Raw genomic sequence first — 9,464 nt, forward strand, 5'->3', positions numbered from 1 at the left:
TTCTACTTAAATCACAACTCAGCTCACACTGCTACGTACAGTGAAACACAAGACCAAGCTCCATAGGCAATGTTTATCAATGTTAGCATACAAAGCTCACGTTAGCATGTGAGTACATCATTAGTGATGTGTGGGCATTTTTAAGATACTATATGCATGTCACTGTACTGTACTTCAGTGTAAAAGGATAGGGGGACGCAATTATCCCACTAGAATAAGATCTAATACATCTTTTCAACTTAGATTTTAAGATGTGGATTATTAAGAGATTCAAACCAGTTAACCAGACAACTGATACATAATTTATCTGTCTGAAAACTCTGTGTCTATATTAAAAGTGTAACTATTATAATATACTGGGGCATCCTGGTGGCTTGAATTAAAACATGGTCATGACCACATGAATGTTCAGTTCATAACCATCCCCTCTTTTTACTTACTTGATGTCTCTCTGTTTTTAACAGTGAATTAAATTTTAAATATGATGAAAAATAGTGATAATGATGATGTTGATTCAGTGTCATAACTTCACAGAGAGCTGACTGCAAGGGCACTGTCCATGGAAACAATATCAACCACTTATTACTACAGCCAGTAGAGCCTACAGTTCAGTGTTTTGGCTTGCATCTGGAACTTTGGGAATTAAACGATAGTAATTCCAGTGGTGAAAAAGGGCAGAGTAACTGGACTAAATGACGCAAGTTTGCTGATGACAACACAGTGATAGGTCTTATCACAAATGATGATGAGCTAATCATAGACTACAGGAGGCCATGCAGAGAACACTCCCCCATCCAGATTGGCGACGCTGCAGTGAGTTCAAATTCTGAGAGAGTATCAGCGAGTATACACGGAGCGCGTGCGGTGAAAAAGGCACAGCAATGGCTCTGCTGTAATTGTAATTGTACTTTCTCAGGCAAATAAGGGCTCTCAGGGCCCCAAGGTCCTGAGAGCCTTCTACAAGGGCAACTAGTCAGCATCCTGACTAGTTGCTGTACTGCCTGGTATGGGAACTGTACTGACCTCAAGACAATGCAAAGGGTTCTGTGGACAGCTGAGCGTATCAGCCGATGCGACTCTCATCATACAAGTCCTATGGTGGAAATTATTTAAAATAAACTAGAAACACCGTCACCGTTATTTGCCGTCAAAATTGTGTCAAATATATTATATCTAGAACAAGGTCACGGTCACTACAGTATGTGTTGCTATGGTAACATAGTACACGTTTTGACCGTGCTGAGACCGTGCTGAAACAGGCTGTTCATACTATTTTACTATCGAACCACCACAACACCTGACATAATATTTATGAATGTTTCTTTGTCATGTCTGTTATCACATCTCAATGTAAAAACTGTTTGTCTGACTATTTACACTGGTAGAAATACCTTCCAGGGAGGTATTGACACAGGCTGTCTATTTAATTATCATGGCTTGATTAGGAATTATATAAGTTATAAATCTGATGAAGCCTGATGTGACAATAATAGCAAAAATATGAGGGAGATGAGTGACACAGGCCAGGTTATGATGGATACAGGATAGGTGGGCACTAGGGACATCTGGGCACCTCAATGAAAAATTACCAATTTTGTCCAAAATGTTACAAAATAAAATATTAGTAAAATGATGTTAAGTAATGTAAAGTATACATGATGAGAACATGCACGGTACATCATTATCAGACTTAAATGTATCCTTCAACTTCTTGTGTATGCCCCAAAATGGTTTTGTAGCAATTTGTAGCAATTGTAGAAATATTAGACCTTAATTGTCGAATGTTTAAGCATGTTCTAATCATGTATAATGTGACAGGGTTGGTTTTGCAGTGTCCATAGAGTTGATTAGGAAATGACCTGCACCTGGTTAATTGGGTGCAGCCTTTAAAAGGCAAGCTGCAGTACAGAGTGGGACAGAGCAGTGCAGAGAGAAGAACGCTGTGGAGAAAAACCGATGGCAGAGGATGGAGACCTGGCTGGAGGGAAGACAAGCCACCATGGACGGGGGCTGGAGTCGGGCCATCGAGGACATGGGCACCCCAGCCGGGTAAATGGTTGCTTGACACCAGGCGGGGGGTGCAATCTGGGAACCCATAGTCAAAAGAAAGGAAAAAACAGCGCCCTCTGCTGTTTTTTTCCTTTGAATTTGACTCTGGGGGGACCTCCCATTAGAATATGGATAATTGGCCGTTAGGTCCGCCCTCAGCCCTCCACTTCCGGTCCACGTGTCTTTGTTTCGGAAGCCACTCAATTCAGCAGAGGGGCCAAGTTAAGACTTGCCCCTCTTCACTCTAAGTACCCTCTCTGTGACACTTGATGTGTGGGGAGCTGTATTTGTTTTAACTTTTTTATAATAGTTATTGCTGTTATGTTATTAGCTAATCAGCTCCACTTAAAGGCTCCGTTTTGGGACAATTAATTTATTTCTGTGGAACACGTCCTCACCTGGCCTGTTTTGATAATCAGTGCATGCTTTTATATTGTCTTAATACTTTAGAATTCTTATTTGTGTGCACATGCATTTTCCAAATATTCCATTTTGTTACATTTTGGACAAAATAGCCAATTTAACACTGAGGTGCCCACTCTTCCTTGGTGCCCACCTATCCTGTTACCATTATGATGACTGCACACAAGTGCAGAGTTTCCCAAACTTTCGCAGCTCGAGACTCAAAAGGGACATTTTTGTATAGCCGTTCTACAAGCTCACAACGCGTCGCATTATGACGTGAGTTTATCACAATATTTCTAGTCTATTATTCTATTGAATTTATTAGTGATGTTGTGGTTGTACAATACTAGAGGTTCGGGCCGCTACATGGCCCGAACATCTAGAGTTTGTCAGTCCCTTTTTTTTATGGCCATAAATCAAGATGCCTGATGTCATTAGTATGCCAAACATAGGTATGGCCAAATTTGTGGCCATATATGGAGATGAGTGATTTGTTTGTGCGGAGCTGTTTTGGGAACTCCTTGGTTTTGGCTGAGTCATGGTGACATGAGTGTGATGGCGTGGTCCAACCGCCCGCCTGTCCTCCCTTAAGCCAATTTTAATACAGGATTAGTGTATTTTATTATTATTAGTAACTTGCATTTGAATAACAAATGAATGATAAAATGTTTAACATAGCCTATTGATGATTTTATGTTTTATCAACTTTCATTGACATTTTCAGATTCTTCTTTAACTCATTGACTGCCAGAGTTAGAACATCGTCTATAGCTGCCCTTGCCAGCGATTACTCGATAGGTAACCAATGTTGGTGTAACTGTCGGATAACAACACTCACAGCAAACAAACAAAAGACCGTACGGGGCGTAGAAAAGCTGCGAGTACAAGAAAACCTCCAAATGTATAGATCGATTCCCCAGAACCAGATCTATTTAGCAATAGATCACAGATGCAGTGGGATGGTTTTAGGAAATGCAACCAGAGGAAGGGTATATAGAGCTACATTTAAAATATGTAGGCTAGATTTTAATGATCCCATATACCTTGTATATGCTAACTGGTGCTTAGTCTTTCAATTGTAGTAAGACTACAATCAACTTTAATGTATCTATTCACACATGGTAATACATGTTTTGTTCTTGCTTGCAGTGGAAGACAAGTTGCATGGTGTATCAGCATGAAGTGAACTGAACTTTGATAATTTTTGAAACTGCAGTTTGTGGAAGTTTGTACAGAAAACACCTGTACAATTGTAATGTGAAAATAAACCTGAAATTCAAGTTCATTTCATTGTCATCAATTTGAAATATAATACAGTAACAGTAACATTATTATTATTATTATTATTATTATTATTATTATTATTATTATTATTATTATTATTATTAATTAATTACAAACAAAGGTCTACTGTTTGATTTTTCGTTAACATGAAGGTTGCCTCTATAATGCTTTATAAGCTCATTTATAGTGCATTATAATGCCCTTATAAGGCATTATAATGCTTGTTATAAATGTTTATAATCATGTATAACAACTTATAACCAAGTTTATAACATATTATAACTGCCGGTCATAATGCATTATTATGCTCAGTGGAAAATCACTTTATAACTACCATAACTTAGTCAGTTATAAAGGCACATAGAGAAGTGCTGTAATGTGTCATAACGCATTAAAACTAAGGGTTACTTCCGTAACCCCGGTTTTGTAAATTGCGAACGAGTTGTTCACATATGGGAAACAGCGCCCTCTGGCGATGATATAGAAGCTTCACATTCACTCCCTCAGGGCCAAACCCTTTTTGGCCCGATGGGTCTTCCGTCGCTTTCCGGTAATCCCCTCCCGAAGGTATTATAGGAGACCGGAATGCGGAAGTCGTTCTCTTGATACACCAGCTTCCTTCTGCCTACGGTGAAGCAAAAAGAAGGGTGTTTCTGTGAACAACTCGTTCGCAATTTACAAAACCGGGGTTACGGAAGTAACCCTTAGTTTTGCTACATTGCTCTCTCGTTGTTCACATATGGGAGATATAAACCCCCGGAATGTATCTACAAATCGAGATACCACAATACCTGCCCCAGTACCGGGCGCCAGGGCCCCGCCCCCCCCCAGGGGCGTGGCCCTCAGCACCCAGACGCCATCAGACCCACCGGGTCTGAGGCAAGGATCAGGAAAGTAGGGCCCTGACAACCCATTGTCAGCCCTAAGATCTAAAAAACATGCACCGCCTGTCCATCTTAGTGGAGGGCCCTAACAGACCGAAGTCCGCCTTACTGACCTAAGGCCCGGACTTCGGCCTATGACATACTAAGCACAAGGGCATGAACAGATCCTACATCCGTTCTATGCCCCTACCCACCTTCAGGTGGAAGCCACACCCAGGACTGCGAGCGCCGAGGAAGACGCCGCCACGTCCAGGCTAGAAAAACAGCGAAAGTCAAGGAGACTACCAACTCGCTGTCATGTAGACGTCCTGAAAGACACGCCTCTGCAGAGGGCCCAGGACGTCAACACCCCCTAGGAGGCACAAGGGCATGAACCGACCTTACGTCTGTTCCATGCATCTACCCCACCGTCAGGTGGAAACCGCGCCCAGGACTGCGTGCGCCATGGAGGGCGCTGCCACGTCCAGGCCAAAGAGAGCAGCGAAAGTCGAGGTAGACGACTAACTTGCTGCCGTGTAGGCGTCCTGAAAAACACACCTCTGCAGAGGGCCCAGGACGTCGACACACCCCTAGTAGAGTGCGCTCTCAGGCCGTCAGGCACTGGGGCTCCGCTACTAGTGTATGCCAGGCGAATAGCATCCAAAAATCCACCGGGAAGGCGTTGACTAAGCCACCGCCTTCCCCGTGACCGGGGCCCCAAGGAAACGAACAACCGGCTGGGTCGGTTCTGGGCCACAGTCCTCCGGACATACACCCCCAGGGCCTTCACTGGCCAGAGACAGTGCAGCCTCCGATCCTCCTCCGGGCAACCGGAGGCAGGTGAAAAGCCACCACCTCAGTAGGCTTTAACCACTGCTAGGTAGTCTTGGGGACAAACGCCGGGTTGGGTTTGAAGACAACCCTACCGTCACCCCCAGCGAACCTCATGCACTCTGGAGTCACCGAGAGGGCACGAATATCGCTCACCCGTTCCGCTGTCAACAGCGCAACCAGGAGTACCGTTTTGAACGTGAGGAACTTTGGTTCCTCCGTCTTCAACGGCTCAAAAGGAGGACGAGAGAGTGAGTCGAGCACCAGGACCAAGTCCCAACGCGGCGAACAGGGACCTTGAGACAGGATGTGCACGCAGCGCACTTCATGAACTGGCCCACAAGGGGCTGTTTTACGCGGTTTTCCCCTCGAAGCCAACCGTGGCTCACTGAGATAGCCGCCAGGTACCCTTCGATCGTGGAGAAAACGTTTCCCAGATCCTACCTATCCTGTAGTAAGATCAGGACGTCTGCGACCGAAACCTGGAGCGGAACCACGCACAGCCGGGGACCGTCCCAGATACCATTCCTCGCACACGCCCTACTTTGTCCCGTAGAGAGACCTAGTGGAGTGTGCCCTAGCGGCCTGAATAGTATCCGCTAGTGGTGGGAAAACAGTCATTTCAGCGAACGAACGACTTTGTCCACGTTCACGGCAATGAATAGTTCAATTGACTCGTTCACGTCTAGTGTAAAAACGCCCTCGTGGGAGCGTTTTTGTTTTCTACGTCGCACGACGCACGTACAGCCCAACCTCCCGTCCTATAGCGGGGGAAGGGGATGGGGGCATGCACTATAGTGTGAACGTAACTGTCCCAGAAAAAGAACGAACTCGTTCACATTCACGGCAAGGAACTAGTTATTTTGAGCGAGTCGAACCTGAACGATACCCCACTGGTAGCCACCATTCTAGGTGGAAAACCAGTCGCAGTCAAGTTTTCCCTCCACAGGCCAGACCCACAGTTCCTATTTCTGCGGGTCTGGGATGAAAGGTTTCGCCCCTCGCCTGCTGTCGCGGATCCCTGCGTAGCGGGAGGGGCCAAGGTTGCTCGTAGAGGAGGGGAGATCTCCCCGATCTCCAGGAGCCCCATACCGGAGCCACCAGCAACGCCACCAAGCCTTGGAGTCTGATCCGTTCCGGAGTGGAGTGGATCAGTTCCAGCGGAGGGCACGCATAAGGCAGCCCCCCCGGCCATTCGTGCGCCGGGGCGTCCAGGTCCAGCGGAGCCTGCTCTCTCATTGAGAGGAACAGCGAGCAATCTGCGTTCTCCTCCGCGGCAACTAGGTCCAGATCTGGTCCGCGACCCCGGTGCGGAAACCAATCTGAATAAAAGTCTCGCCTCTGGACAGAGGATCGGTACCCCTGTTCAGAAGGCCAAGTACATGAGAGGCGCTGATTGATTCCAAGTGTGCGTAGCACCACAAAATCAAACCTACGTGCCAGACTGTTCAAGGCAGGAGATCTCGGACCTCCTTGCTTGTTGGTACAGGCCATGGTCGTGGCATTGTCCGTCCTGACCTGAACGTGACGTCCACTGATGTGGGGCTCAAAGTGTTTTACCGCCAAAAATGACTGCCATCAACTCCAAGCAGTTAATGTATGCTGTCCTCATGCTGCGGTTCCACAGACCCCTGGCCGTCCGGCCCCCGAAGGTGGTGACCCACCCTGTGAGGCTGTCATCGGTGGCGATCGTCATTCTTGAGATGATCCTCCCTACAGGGACGCCCTCCGACAGGAAAGGAACTACTTTCCCTTGTTGGAGGGACTGCATGCATGCCGCGGACACTGTCACACGGCAAAAAACCTGAGGGAGCCCAACCAGAGAGTCCGCATCCAGTGCGATACCTATAAGGTAGCGTGATGGGACTGGGTGAGCACACACTTCGTGCACATCTCGCAGTTCAGTGTGAAACCCGGGGAGGTCAGGTGCGACACCACCCGTCTATGGTGATGACATGCATCCTGAACGCGAGTCCGCACTCAGCAACCAATTGTTCTATGTAGGTTGCGATTTTCATGAACATCCTGGGACTCAAGACATTTCAAACGTGAGGACCAGGTACCTGTACACACGACCCTCAAACTCGAAGCGCAGGATTTTCCTGTGCGGAGGGTAGATAGGGATGTGGAGAAAGGCGTCCTTGAGATCTAGTGAGCTCTTAGATCCAAGATAGGACGTAGCCCCCCCCCTTTCTTCTTGACCAGGAAGTATCTCGAGTAGAAAACGAGCCGGCTTTCTCCTGGTGACACTGTCCTTACGGCGTTCTTGCGTAAAGGGAGGCAGTCTCCTCTCGCAACGTCACCGCCGCTTGACCACTAGCGTGTAACAACAGTGCTCTGTTGGACATGGGTGGTCTGGTCTGGTCTGGTCTGTTTGGTTACTACTATATATGTCTATGAAATTAATTCAAGGACCCCAACGGAAACAAGTCCGCAAGGACTTTTTTTGGCCGGACCTTTTAGACAAAAGCATTATAAATGTAACTGTGTTTTACATTATTTTGCCTAATAAAATTTTCAATCAATCAATCAATGGTTGAAAAAGCAGTATGTACCGCCAAACAGTTCATTTTAGTGAACGAACGATTTAATTCACGTTCACGGCAATGATTTGTTCAAAAGATTCGTTCAAAGAATCGTTCAAACCGCCAACAGTTCATTTCAGTGAACGAACGATTTAATTCACGTTCACGGCAATGACCAAAGATTCGTTCAAAGATTCGTTCAAACGATTCGTTCAAACGATTCGTTCAATGATTCGTTCAAGTTCGGTAGCGCTTCCGGTCCCAGTGGGGCGTAAGGGGCTACTATGTGCATGCAACCATGTGCATCTGATCCCACTAACATGACTGCACAATGCACAGTCGCAGGAGGAGTTAACCAATCCGCCTGTCATGTGTGCGGTGTGCTGGGGGGGCATGAACGAAATCGTGAACGTAACGGTTCCAAAGAGTGAAGAGTGTCCGTTCGTTCACGTCAGGCACTAGTTCTTGTGAAAGAATCGATCATAACCGACACATCACTATACTGTCCACTCGTGTGTGACAACAAAGCTCTGTTGGACATGGGTGGTTTTTTGGAAACTGCGGCCTGTACCCCCGTGCTCTCATATGAAGCACCCACGGGTCGGCGTTGCATTCTTTGCATCGCTCGATGCGGAGTGACAAAGGATTTGGAGGGGTTGTTATTAATGTCGGGCGTACGCGAGCCGCCATCTTGGCTGTACTCGTTGGCCCGGCAACCATGTTTGTTGTTACATCTGTGTGTGTGCGCGGCCATTTTGAGAGCCGCCATCTTGGCTGTACTCGTTGGCCCGGCAACCGTGCTTGTTGTAACATGTGGGCTTGGGTGCGTCGCCATTTTCGAAGGTGCCACGTGTTTGCCCACGGCCAATTTTTGTTTTGGCACGTGTTTACCAATGGAGGCAGCCATTTTGGCCACCTCCGCCGACAATACAACAACGTATGGGCCTAAGTCTTACCTTACGGCTCTTAATTTGGTGGACCAAGGAAAATTTTGACGTGACCCGTGTAGCATGTGACGGTTTAGGCCCGTCACTACGCCTACGTTCCGTCCAACGACCACCAACCGTTGGATGATGATCGTTGGCTCATTTTCATTTCAGATGTAAAACTTACTTGTTGCAATTTGTTTCTTAATACACAAACACTTGTCATAGAAAAAATCATTCTGAGCAACAATAACATCGGACACAGATACATGCACGTTCAAGTAACTTGTACTTCTGGAGTGTGTGTGTGTCGGGACTTCTTCCAGGGGCTAGAGGAACGATCCTTCGCCGTTTCCGCTGGCTCCAGTGAAGACTTTGCTGTATTTCGTTGCGATTCCATGTTTTTAATACACAAACCTTGGTCATGACAAACAATCGAGCAAACAGCAGCAGGGGGGCACAGAGGCATGCACGGTCATGTAAACTTGTACCCTGATATGTGTGTGCGTGTCGCACAAGTGCATGCACATTCACGTTGTTTAGTAACTCGGGGCTCGGGGCGCAACTTTCTGTCGCCGTTA

The sequence above is a fragment of the Gymnoscopelus braueri genome (genome assembly GCF_963280865.1).
Source record: "Gymnoscopelus braueri genome assembly, chromosome: 5".
Taxonomy (NCBI): domain Eukaryota; kingdom Metazoa; phylum Chordata; class Actinopteri; order Myctophiformes; family Myctophidae; genus Gymnoscopelus; species Gymnoscopelus braueri.